At 43.4% G+C, this 14,267-nt stretch overlaps 1 protein-coding gene across 5 annotated transcripts in view; it reads right to left on the bottom strand.

The window, feature by feature from the left end:
- Nucleotides 1-14,267, bottom strand: part of DNM3 (dynamin 3) — a 469,385-nt gene that overhangs the window by 409,407 nt on the left and 45,711 nt on the right. The window lies entirely within an intron of this gene.

The raw sequence follows: 14,267 nt of genomic DNA, 5'->3' as shown, positions 1-14,267 counted from the left end.
TTACCTGTGTATCTAGATAGGGCAGCGAATCAATACTGTATTACTTCAAAATCATGATGCACAAAATCTTTTTTCACCCCTGAGCATTTTCCTCCACTGTTAAAATTTAGTATCTCTGAAGGAAAATAAACACCAATTAACTGAAAATTAAAACTCCTGAAATTTGGTAGAAAACATGAAAAGAAACCTTCTGACTCAGCAGGTGGGATGAAATATTCTCATTCAAGATTTCTAATATTAATAAATAAGATCAACAAAATGTAAGCCTGTTAAATTAATTAGCTACCTGTGCAATTTAACCACCTTTGTTGTGGTGAATGCAAATGTGAACTTCTCATCACCAGTCAGGTGCCAGAACCTCAGAAAGCTTAAATGAGCTCCCAGCCACCACCCGCCATGACTTGTGCACTAGAAGTTAACATCTAAGATTCGTATCTTATCCTCTGAGTTCATAGAATTTGAAGAAGAGTCATCCTCTGCCTCCCAAGTGCCAGGATTAAAGGCATGTGCCACCAAGCAGAAACCACTGAAAATTGTGCCTGCCTTCCCATGCAACATGACAAGGACAACCACTCTTGAGACAACAGACTTGAGTATACTGCTCACTGACACCATCACCCTTACTAGGTTGACATTGAAATTTCACAGTCCAGGCCTATCTGGCAAAGAAGTCTCTCATTTACTCTGCAGTTTTGTGAACCTTTAAACCAACCAGCACGTACAAAGTACATAGTGGGACTTCAATAAATATAAGCCCTTCCCTCTGTTACTGCCACTATTTATTAGAGGCATATTGAAAGTACAAAAAAGGCCCACCGAACTACAACAAATAAACATTTCCTGAACATTTAGAATCTTTTGGGAGAAGTAGCCTGATTGCCAGAACAAACTAGGTGTTTGCGAAATGTAAAAAATTTTAATGCATTTAAACTTTTAAAAAATAATAAATTAAGGGTTGTGTTAAACTCTTCAAATTAAAGTAAATTACTAGTGAGAATTTTTGCTGTGGTGACCTAACTGCTCCATCCCAGCCACAATACTAATTTGTAACAGGACACAAAGAACAGGTCTTAAATACAAGAGGCTGTGTGCCTTTGTGATGAGTTATTTAATAGGGAAGACATTTAAATGTGTTTTTAAACAGACTCTGACTGAACTACAAGTATGAATATCTTGCTAACATTTGGCAAGCATTTCTTCTTCAGCACATCTTTGAACACTGGAGATGGACACAAGGTTAACGAGTCCAGCAACAGCCCCTTCTCTTACAGAACATAGTCATGTGCGTCAGTCGCTCACATCTTGAGATCCCATTCCACCTACTTCAGACATGGGCTTCTCCTTAGAACTAAAAACTCTGCCTTTCCAACAGTCTGTTATATTTTCAGTCATGAGACTACAATTTTCAGCCTGCCCGCTCCCATCCCTTTACCATCTACTTATCTCCAAGTTCACAGTCCTACCTATCTAGGCTCTTTGCCCTACAATAAAAATAGGGTTTTCATCCCCCTGTGGTTAAATATACTCCTTTGCCACTTGGGAGAGATGGACAATTTTCTGATATTGCATTAGATAAAAAGTCCTCTTCTTAATTTTTAAAAGCCTTTCCCTAAATCAAAGATCACGTTCAGGAAATAATAAACTGACTTTTTTTTCCCCCACACCACAAATAACCTCAGCTCTCTCAAGACACGTCTCCTATGCACCGAGTTCTGCTGGTCCATGATGATTGCTAAAGGAGCCCTCAGGCCCTCAAATTCCTTCCCTTTAATGTAAGTGATTGAATTCCGTCCACGCTGCAAGCCTGACTTCAGGCAGGGCAGGCTTTTCTGCAGTTGGCCAATTAAGAAGTGAGGATTATTTTTAGACTCTCTAATCACTGCTTGCACAAAGGAGAGCCATGAATTTTGCATGATAAGTAAACATTTTCCCAGGTTGTCAGGTAAAGCTGAGAACATTCTGGAATGAGTGTCTAAAGACTGAGGAGGCATCACTATGTACATATGTGTGTGTGAGAATTGTGGATATGAGGCTATAAACTGCCCCACCAGAGTTAAGATGTAAGAAATAGCACATCGTTTTGTTTGTCAATGTCAATTCAATTGATACTGAAGATCAAGATTCTGCCATCTAAGAAGTCTAGAATTACACTCTATGACCCCTATGGCTGTATTAGAGCCTCAAGGGTGTTACAACAAGTGAAGAGAACCCAGTCTGGTCTGTGGCACTCCAACTCAGATGCTTGTTGTCTGTGTCCTAGGGCCTGGTTAGAGGTGATTCAGTTCCACTGATGACGTCCTCTGCTCATCCTCTCTGTTAGTTGACTATGGAAATCTCCCCAGGCAAGCAGCTCCCCTCAACACCCACACAGCCATTACCACTTCAGAACCCTCCAGGCATAATTCTTCAGAGAGCTCCAGCTTCAACTACACAAAGGGAAAAAACAAAAAACAAACAAACAAACAAACAAAACAGGCCATGCCAAAACAAGAGACCATCATGTTAGGTGAAATAAGCTAGACACAGCAAGGCAAACACTGCATGCTCTCACTCAAGCATTCACTACCCAAACTGGGAATAAAAATAACTGAAAAGTCTTTGATCAATTAAAAAAAATACTCTCTTCCTTTCAACAAAGATTATCACTTGTGAGCACATTTCTACAGTAGCAGCAACACTCCTTTGATTTGAAGCCACTGTCTGGAGTTCAGACTCTGGCTTAAAAGGACAAGAGCATTTTTTTCTCACGGCCGGAATTGGGGGCCTTGGAAGGTTTCAAGGCTAGTCCTTCCTGCGTGTCAGCACGGTTGCTACCGCTACTTGAGCATTTTTGCTTTCCTCTCACGGAAGTGTAATTCTGTTCGTTGGCAAAATTACCAAAGAAACAGCTAAAACACCCAGTCCTTTTCAGTAGTGAAGGAAACTCAGCGGGCCTCTCGTATCTGATTTTAAACAGTTTCTGCTACAGGTTGCCTTTTAAATTGCAGACACTGGAAGGAAATGACGTTGTGCTTTAGAATGAGACACAAGGAGTAGCTGCTATTCCATAGCTAAGACAGTTTTGTTTGGCAGTGTGAGGATACAGTCTGGAAGAGGGTTGCTTCATTATTAAAATGCTGACTACTACATATAAAATTTCCCATCGCCCCACAGGACAAGACTGACTAAAGATGCACTATGGAGATGGAAGCTTCAGGGGGTGACTAGACAGTCTTGGCCTCCTCTTCATCTGTAAACGGCTTTACAATACCTGTTGCTCACCGTAATTCTCTACTTGCCAGTAATTTAGATAATAAGAACCAAGACCCAGGCATCCTGCAAAGAAATCAATGGGAGACCCTTTGGGAAAGGGCATTTCCTTGTTGTCAGTATTTAATCACAGTGTGCCAAGTATTTAAGCAGCCCTTGATAGAATCTTCACTTGAAACATCAATTACAGAATGGTGTTAAAACACTGGGATGTCTTCTGCGGCTGTTAGAAGGGCTCCTGATGATCCTGTACATATTATTACAGGAATATTACCGTTGTACTCCCTTTGGAGGCATTTCACAATCTGTCTGCCCTTTCTTATGCTGTCTTCATTTTGGGGTACGACTTCTCCGAGGCATCGCACTTTCCTTCCTCAGCCCTGGTCATCAGCTCCTGTCTGGTAATGGCTATGGCCTCTAAAAATTCTGTAGAGATGATTAGACTCTGGCAAATAGCCAGGATTGCTCTCTTGACAGCAATCAATCCCAAGGACTCCGCCATGCCTGTCTCACTTGCTCCATGCCTATTTTATGCCCTTTCTGCCTTTCAGAGCTGTCTTCTCCCCGCTATGTAGAAATACTGCATATGTAAAAAACAATTTCTGTGACATAAGGCATAATGTTCTAAGTGTTGAAATTACAGGAAGTTTGGATTTCTCCATTCTAGCGAGGTAAAATATGACTGCAATAGCCTCAACTTCCTGTGAGCTCTAGACATTTCAGAGCACTTACGATATGCATATCTTACCAATATTAGTTCCCTGGGATGTAAAGGCGTTAGGGATAATGGTTCTTAGTACTCCGCTGTGAAAAGTGGGGAAGGATTGGAAAAAGTCAAAACATTCATTCTCCAGCACAGCTCCTGGGTACAGAGTCTGCCTGGAGCCTTCAGAAGACGCGCCTCCTGTTTGCAGCTTCTTCCCCAGGCATCTCCACTCAGCAAATAGCAGGGCCTCTTTGCCTCAAGGGGATGTGTCAGGGCTCCCCCCCCCCCCCCCCCGCTCTATTACCTTGAGGGTAATCCTTCAGTTGGGAAAAGGTATTTGTATAGATCACTTACTAAACTGGAGAAAAGAAAGCTGGGGTGGGAGGGACCTTACACTTTTACTTGGGGGAAAAAAAAAGCCAGGGCTCAGAACCAAGCCCTTGGCTCATGCTGTAGCGCTGCTCACGGAGATGCAGCCCCATCTGAGCACAGTCTACAACTGCTATATTTAGAGGTAGCGCCATTCTCAGAGGCCTTTGAGAGGCCTTGGTAGAGTTATTCCTCTGTACTCAGAATCCCAGAGCCTAACACCTCCTCACCGGGAGCTTCCTCCAGCCAGTCAGTTCCACACTTTGACCCTCTTCCCCTTTCCAACCTTTTCTCTTCAGTGGTTTCTATTTTGAAAAAATGTTCCAGCTTTCCAACTTCAGAGAATAAGCAGCTAAATAAATGCATCACCACCTCTCCACCCTTGTTGCTGCACCGCTGCACCTGCTGCCACTCCTCACCCCTCCCCCACAGTGGAGCTCCTTAAAGGAGTATTCTAAATTATGCCTCCTTGGCCTCTAACCCATTCCTGATTCCCAAACACTCTAAACCCTGCAAGCCAAGATACCATCACCAAAATCACTAATGACTCCATAGAAGAAGTAGAAGAGGAGGAAGAGGAGGAGGAGGAGGAGGAGGCAGCTAAAGATGAGAGTTTATCTCACTTCCTTAAATAATATGTGAAGTCACCAGCCTCTCTTTCTTCTCCTGTCCCTTGGTGGCACTTTTCCTCTAGTCTTTTTCCTCCTCCTTGGTGCCATGAATTGTCTCTTCCTTTCTTCTAGAACCTTTTTCAATCATCTACATCTTCTCCCTCATTGACTCCCTGATTGTAGTTACATTATTCATGAATCTGCAGCCTCACCCAATCTCCCAGACTCCTAGATATGATATTACCATGTTCTAGTTTGCTTTCTGATGCTGTGATGAAACACACTAACCAAAAGCAACTTGGGTGGAGTGACGATTTATTTCAGCTTACGGTTTACAGTCCATCCTTGAAAGAAACCAGTGCAGGAACTTGAGACAGGAACCTGGAGGCAGGAACTGAAGCAGAGACCCTGGAGGAGCACTGCTTCCTAGCTGATTTCCGGAAGCTTGCTCAACTTACTTTTTTAAATGCAACCCAGAATGTGCCTAGGGATGGCCCCATGGGCTGGGCCCTACAATATCAATCATTAATCAAAGAAAATGCCCCACAGACTTGCCTACAGGCCAAGCTGATGGAGGCACTCACTCAATTATGTTTTCCTCTTTTTTGATAACTATGTGTGTCAAGTCGACAAAAACTGTCCAGCTCCCAAGACCCCACACTCACCGCATCTCAACACATTCCTTCCTCTCTGAGTCTGTCGCTCCTTGTTTGCTTGCCGTGATTGTGAAAGTTGCCCCTGACCACTCTATACATCAACAGTCTGGGAATCTGCCTTCATCTCCCTCACAACACTTACTGAAGCCTTGTAACCTATTTGTTTCCAGTTCTCTCCCATTTGCACCCCCTCCTTTTGCTGTACACCGAACCCCTCACAGCTCCTGCACCTGTCATCTCCTTGTGTCCCTGCCTTTGCACATACAGCCACTACCATATCAAGTCCTTCCCCCTAGCTCACATTTCTTTTAAGACAGCTAGAAACCTTTATTATATGTTTGTTTGTTTGTTTGTTTGTTTGTTTGTTTTCCCAAGCAGACCATCAACTCCCAGGGAACAGGAGCCACATGAACTTCATTCTAGTTCATTTTCCAAAGCATAGTAAATGTCCTTCTGTATCACAGTCTGCAACTGATGGTTTTCATTGTTTTGTTTTAATGAAAGAGCAGCCACACCTCAGTAGCATCCACTGTCCACACTGTGGTGCTCCCTGCCCCCAACACACAGTTTATCATTTCACTCGAATAGGAAAGCGTCCCTCATTCCACGCCTCTTCTCCATTGCATCTTCTCTCTCCTGATTTCACATCAGCCATAGAAATAACTTTCCTAGTGGCATTCTACTTGGAGTACACGAAGAAAGGGAACATTCCTCTTTCATTTCACCGGAACCGGTGCTTTGCTCACCTAGGACTCTTTAGGAAGGCACATTCACATTTGGAAGAAAGGAAAAAGCAGTGCACAGCATAAACCTCCCCTGCATTTGAACAGGGCAGCAGCCTACAATAGAGCTTTCAAAAGGCCTTACAGATCCCTGTGTGGTACTGCTCATGAGCCATCACATGGCAGCACCGAGGAGGAAACGCCCCTGCACCAGGCAGGACAAAACAGAGAGGAAGCCTGCCTGCTGTGTTCCTGCTGACTCTACTGAGGGAGGGCTGCTGCTTTCAGCTGGGTGAGAAACAAGCCAGCTTCTATACAGCTAGCTACTGATGCTCAGACCCTTGCAGGGAGTCCAGTGCTCCAAGGGTAACCATGCTCTGCCAGCTCCCATTAGCTTCAAATACCACTCGTGTCTCTCTCTCCCTGAGAGACAAAAACATAGCCTCCTGCCCAATAAGTATTGAAATAAAATTGTTACTGGAAGTCAAATAGATATCCAAGAAGAGAGTCCTATCACGCACCCAAGATTAAATAATCATTAAAGAAGAGGCAAACGGATACTTCTCAAGGAAAAGATGCTTACAATTAAGTGAAAGGGGAAGTTAACAAATCCAAATGTATAATGTGATATCATAATACATAGGTAGACCAATAGACGGATAGGGACTATAAATATACACACATCCATATACAAACACACATGAGCATATATACACACACCTTTAGACCATACGCTATTACAGGGTATAGTCTATTTACAATAAAATATCAACATGCTAAAGGTGGTTAAATTTCAGGTGATTAGATTAGAGCTGACTTGTTTTTCCTCGAATTTTATACATCTTTTTCTAAATGTTCTTTTAAAACCATGTATTTTTAAGATTAATAGTTTTTAAGGAAAGCGGGAGTCCCCAAACAAGATCCTAAGTATGTAGGTTTTCATAGATATCTTTTATTTTTGTTTATATCCTGATGGCTCAGAATAATTTTTACATGACGCACATGAGAGATCCTGTAAGAGTGCTGGAACAGTAGATCGCCAACATGACACCTTCAGAGACTGAATTTAAGGCTCCATAAACCAGGTTTAAAAAAAAAACAAGAATAAGAATTATTTAAATGTTTTGTATCAAGCAGCTTTCTAAGGCAAGGGCAGATAACCAAGAGGAAGGTTTTAATACTGCTCAATCAGGGTAAAGATTCCATTTTTGTTCTCTTCGTCTATAATATGTGGAAAAGTCAAATTGCTAATGTTAAATGAAGTTCTTAGCAGAAGCAACATAATTTCCAGCTATTTCCCATATGCTATAGATCCATGATCTGGCTGGTACAGATGCTGGAGGGTGAGCCCTTCTCTATCTAAATTCAGGAAATGTTATGGACAACAAATGATAACTTCATTAAACAAGATTCCATACAAATGAAAGTATTTATCCAAAGAAAAATGAACCTCCAGGATCAATTAGTCCTGTACGATAGCATTTAGTGAACAACAACAACAAAATAACGGTGACAATTTGAGAACATTTGATTGCAATTTTGTGATTACTGTGGTCGGTTTCACCGAGGGTGAACAAAGTCAATATTGGACACCCGGTAATGGCTGGAGACAGACCAGGGCAAGAAACGAGAGGGGTAGAGCTCACCGCTAAAGGACTGCAGAAAGCTCGGTGTCACTGGCGTGAGCTGAGTTTTATGTCTTCTCATGAGTGATTGGAACGATTTGGAAAGATTGGCTTTTAAAATTCATTTAGCCCATGTCTCTGCTGGGGTTTCTATTGCTGTGATATAATAAAACACCATCACCAAAAGCAACCTGAAGAAGAAAGGGTTTAATTACAGCTTACAGTTCTACATCACAGTCCATCACTGAGGGAAATCAAGGCAGGAACTCACACAGGGCAGGCACCTGGAGACAGGAGCTGATGCAGAGGCTGTGGAAGAATGTTGCTCTTCATTGCTTGTTCAGCTTGCTTTCTTACAGCATTCAGGCCCACCAGCCCAGAGGGTGGCAGGCAGCACAACAGTAAACTTGGCCCTCCCACGTCAACCGTCAATCAAAATCAAGGACCATGCATGGAGAGGACCTAGGGCCCTTGCTCAGATGTAGCTGATAGTCCGACTCCATGTGGGTCCCCTAGTAAAGGAAGAGAGGGCTGTCTCTGCCTCGGACTCTTCGATCATTTCCCCCTGGCAGGACAGCCTTGCCAGCTCACAGAGGAAAAGGACGCAGGAAGCCCTGGTAAGACTTGATAGGCTGGGGTCAATTGGTGAGGGAGGAGAGCTCCGCCTTTCTGAGGACTAGAGTAGGGGAATGTGGGGGAAAGGGAGGAAGGTTGAGACCGGAAAGAGATGAGGGAGGGATGTAAAGTGAATTAATTTTTTAAAAAATAAATAATTTGTTTTAATGTACCACGGGCTATCCCACAAGCCACTCTAGCTTGTGTCAAGTTGATAGGAACTACCCAGCGGAGCAAACACCCGTGCTCTAAGGCACAGCCTACGCTAATCTCCACTCCACAGCATTGTCTTCATCTGAAATCAAAAAACTGACAGGGGAGAGACATGATTATCCACCAACTGTCAAACCCCTGACATTTGTCCTGCTTGTTAAAGAAAGGTCTAGCCTCTAACAGCTAAGGCCAGTTAAGACAAAAGACTTCATGTAAAATTGAATTCAAAAAAGGTATGTAAAGTGCCCATAAAGCCCAGCAAAATAGAAGCCTCGAGTTCTGAGAGCATTTTAGCTATCTAAAAACTGGCTTGCACTGGGATCAAGGCCCAAGATGGAAAACTCCAGGTTCTAGATCCTGATACAGTATCTCTCATGCAAAGGATGATACAAATATATATTTGTTGAATGAAGAAACAACCCTATTTCATGTAGGAGAAGTGGCTGGCTAGGAGTTCACTTTAAAATGACTTGAAATATTTCAGGCATTCAAAGGTTCAAAGCAGAACTAGAAAAAGGGATTAACTAGAACACAAGTAAAAAAAAACGCATTAGAAAATGAAGTTACACTCTGTCGCCTACAAGGCTTCTAACTCACAGCTCACAATGCTGAGAGTACGGCACAGCTCAGATACATTGGGATTAACATGTACTCTACTTTGAAAATGTAAATAATCTGGAGAGGATCAAGGAATGGGACTTTTAAAGTAAGTGTTTTATCAGAAAAATATTGCAAGAATTTCTGTCAGAGCAGTTACATATAAAATGTAACTATATAATTAGGATTATGAGATGTTTATAAGTGTAAAAGTTTTAACTATTTGTTCCTATGTTACAGTATGTATCAACCTTCCTCATGTTGTGACCCTTTAATAATATAGTTCCTCATGTTGTGATGACTCCCGCAGCCATCAAAATATTTCATTGCTACTTCAAAACTGCAATGTTGCTACTGTTGCGAAGATGTAAATATCCGATATGCAACCACCCCAGTGGAATTGCAACCCGCAGGTTGAGAACCACTCATATATGTAAATAAAACATTGCTTTAGCCCTCAAATTATGCTATGTGGAATTACTAGGTCAAAAGTATTCCATGTTGGAGGCACTATTCTGCAATCACAAATACATGACAATGTTCATTATCAAAATCTATAAAGCTTTAGAGTACAAGAGTATACTTTATAGAAATTTTATAAAGTCCTTAAGGATATTAGAGGATCTCAGGATCTAAAAGAATCTAAATGTATTATAAATGCATGAAGCAACCCCACTGAAAGCACCTGAGGGCAAGAGAACGCTGGTCAATGGAATGCTGGTGAGTGGAAAGGATAAAATCTGCGAGTCCTGGGATGAAGCTACTGTGCTTCAGTTGAGAAAGCCCTTACCTCTGAAGGTACAGGCTCACAGTCCTGAGCTTTGTATGTCTATATAATAATAAATAAGTTAAAGAAATAAATAAAATAGTGGCTTGTAGAAGCCAACCTTGCCACTGCCAGAATGGGGAGTTTCAAGTAAGGAAGAGGAGGTGGCTAGAATTACTGATGTGTTAGTAGATTAGAGCTGGAGGCAACAGTATCAAGTGATGGTTAGCTTAACACAGACACGGGCGCTCTCTCTCCCTCTCCCTCTCTCTCTCTCTCTCTCTCTCTCTCTCTCTCTCTCTCTCTCTCTCTCTTTCTCTCTCTCTCTCTTTCTCTCAGGTATGCACATGTGCATACACAGACACACAGATACACACACACAGAGAGAGAGAGAGAGAGAGACAGACAGACAGACAGACAGACAGACAGACAGACACACTTTCTTGCAGTCAAGCGAGAGGACCCAGAAGCAGCTGCTGCTGAGTGTGCCTAGCACCCAGGTCCTGGTTTTGAATACTATTTCCAAAAATGAATTGGGGCTTCATAACAAGATGCCAATATAAACAATGCCACAGGAACATGACAGAAAGTTAGAGATTGCTCAAGACATATACACATGTGCACACAAACAGGTGGGAATGTGTCCAGGGGTAAACTGCAAAGGCTCCCAACAGACCACATCAAACATCAAATTAAAGAGCACCAAACTATGATCTAAGCACATGGTGAATATCAGTGAGTCCATGTTGAGACAAATCACTGGATAAGTAAATACAGAGAAGAGGTAGACCTCCCGTGTAGATAAAATCACTCCCGAGCATGTGGAGTATACATTGCTCCCACCCTCTTAAGATTGGGTTGGACATAGTGAGTTGCTTCCTCCATGGCACCCAACGTAGAGAGGGAGAGACTCAACCAGTTCTTCCTCAGCCAGGCAGTGACGACCAGCATCCCTCAGTGGTAGGCCATGTCAACAGTGTGTACCTTGGATGTGATGTGATGGAAGTCGCCATTTCCTTCTGCGGTCTTTCTCCTCCGCCAAATATTACCCCACGCCCTCCACCCACCCAAGCACATGCACAAGATCAGAAAAATATCTCGGTTAAGGGACAGTCTCCAAGATGTCTAAACAAAGGTCCCCACAACTGCTGAGAGATCTTCCAAAACAAGATATGTCTGAGAAATTGTCACAACTAAGAGAGGCTTAAATGGGCACAAGGACAACGCGTAAAGTGGTCTCCTGTATAAGATACTGGAATAGAGAAAGGCAGGAGGCTAAAGTCCATGGAAACCTGAATAAATATGCACCTCAACTCATGAAAATGCATCTTGAGTGGTCCATTCCCACGCCAGGGAGAAGGCTTAGAATTGGTAAGCCGGGTGTGAGGAACAGGACCCTACTTGCTGACTTTGCCCTTTTTGTATAAACCTTTAAAAGTATTTATTTAAAAGATAACTTGGGAAGAGATAAGGATTAAGATACCGCAATAGCTGCCAAGTTTCCCTCTAACGGCACCTCCTTAGGAGGGAGGCTCAGGCCCGGGGTGTAGGTCACTGTGGCCTTCTCGCTCCGCTCTGATGCTCCCCCTGGTCTCAGTAGGCTGTACCTGCCCAAGGACAGCTTAGTTGAAGAACACATAAAAGGCAGTTGTAACCAGGTGTGATGTTAGCGTGTCGGCCGTCCCAGCACTTGGGAACTGGGTCAGGAAGATTGTGAGTGCGCAGGCGATCTAAGCAACACAAGAAGACCATGTCTCAAAAAAAAAGTTTGTAATTAAATGGTGACTATACGGGAAAGTTTTCAGAAACCAATTACTCTTACGACAGACTTCTTAATGTTTTTAACTAAAATATAATAACATCACCTGTGGCCCCTTCTCTTTTCTCCTTCCCACATCTCTTTTTGCCCTCCTACTTACTCTCAAATTTCTGGCCTCTTTTTCTTCTACTGTTATTGTTACATATATACATGCCTATTTGCATAAATATATAAATACAGCCTGAAGAATACATTTAGTGTTGCTCGTATATATGTGGATTTCAGGGCTGACCACTTGGTACTGGATAACCAATTAAAGTTCTCATCCCTGGCGAAATCTATTTCGCCTGCTCTCAGCATTCCTTAGCTGCCTGTAGCTCTTTTGTCTAGGGGTGGGGCCCTGTGAGGAGATTCCTCCTTCCACACTGGCATGCCCACTACTGTTACACCTAACACAACTCCTGTACCGAAAGCTCTGGGAACATCGCTGAAAATAGGGTGGAAAAGACTGTAAGAACCAGAGGTCCAGGACCTCTGCTGTGAGCTCCTAGAAAAAGAGCAGATGTCTCGATAGTCAAGAAGGACAGTACGCCCAGTGCTATCTTCCCTGTTGTCCTGGTGTCCAGTTGTTTACAGCGTTGCTGCTAACACTGATCTCTAATAGTCAAGGCCACACATACAGAACTGAACCTTATTATTACTCTACCGCCGTGGGCTATGTCACTTTCACAATTCCCAAACACACCTATAGGGGCTGTACTCACAGGATCAACACGAGAATATCTTTCCCCAATGTAAGTTGCTTTCGAGCTAATTACACTGATATCCAATACTTCTATGAGTTACTCTTTCATTCACAGAGACAGGACTAGGTATCATCTACCTAGTCATAAGTACATTCTGTTAAATTCACATTTGAAGTTGGCTTTACCTGGGATGTTACCAACTCGGTTTCCATAAATTCGATCACCTTTCAGCTCTAGGAAAGCGTCTGGCTGTTTTCTAGGAAAATGGACTACTCATTTTGGGGTTGTTGGTTTTTGGTGGTGGTGAGTGGAGGGTTTTTTTTTTCCCCTGCTTGGCCAGAAATGCTACTTCTACATAGGTTTACAGAATAAGTGTGTCTCGCAAGAACTGAGAAAGCTAGGTCTTAAAATAAGACCAGAAAACAGATTCACTATGAAAGTTATTCTTAGCCCTCTTCTCAAGTACAATGAACAAGCTGGGGTTTTAAGTATAAAGCGATTCCCAGGCAGGCTCTAAGGCAACTGCAACTTGCATCAGCACACCCCTCCGCTCCCCATGCCCCACCCCTGTCCGCTGGACCTCTGACTGGCAGACACCAAGGTCATCACTGGACTTACAGATCCTATGGTAAAGAAAGAGAATTGCTCTAGAGGCTGGCACATGCAAACTCTCTTTCCCAGCCTCTTATACCCCAACTCTCAACCCTCTGGGTATCATCACAAACCTGAAGGCCTGGCTTCAAAGTCAGAGCCAGAGCAACCCAAAATGAAAGTCCTAGCTTGCTTCCTGCTGCTGTGATAAACACCATGATCAGAACCAAGTAGGGGAGGAAAGGGTTTATTTTCGCTCGTTGGTTACTGCCCATCACACAGTAAAGCAGAGACAGGAACTCAAAGCAGAAGCTCAAGGCAGGAACCAGAATGCTGCTTACTGACTTGCTAAGGTTTCTTCCTTCCTTCCTTCTTTTTTAAACATTTAAAAAAAACTTTTATTTGTTCTTTGTGAGCTTCACACCATGCACCCCAATCCCACTCATCTCCCTCTCCCCTTGCACCTGTCCTCCACCCTTGCAACCTCCCCCCCAAAAAAGAAATCTCGTTATGGAGCCTGTAGTTGTGTCACAGTGTGTCCCTCACTATACCCTTTCATCCATACCTCGTTGCTTGCAGATGTTCATTGCAATAGTATTTGGTCGGGTCCGAGGCTTCTGGCTTCCAGTACTCTGTCAACACTGGAACTTCCCTGGGACTCCTCTCAGATATCCTGTTGTTGCCCTGTGTCATGGAGACCCTGCAATTTTGGATCTGAAGGACCAGCCTCATCATGCACTCCTGCAGTTCATACATGGGGTAGATGCTGGAGTGAGCCAACTCAAAGCCCTGGATCTGGGCCTTAGGGGTAGCTGAGCTGGTCAGCCCACTGGCTCTCCAACACCCACACCACCAGGGCAAGCTCTCCTGCTCTGCCCCAGCTGCCCAATCTAATGCCACAGCCAGCAAAGGGCAGAGCCAGCTCTCCTGCTATCATGCCATCAGGGCTGGCTCATCCTTACTGATGCCATCAAGGCCAGCTCTACTGTGCTTCTCAATGGAGGTTCCCTAACTATGATACAGTACATCCACACACACACAA

Source organism: Acomys minous, assembly GCF_964271855.1.
Source record: "Acomys minous genome assembly, chromosome: 1".
NCBI lineage: Eukaryota > Metazoa > Chordata > Mammalia > Rodentia > Muridae > Acomys > Acomys minous.
The sequence above is the reverse complement of the archived record's forward strand: the minus strand, read 5'-3'. Positions and strand labels throughout refer to the sequence as shown.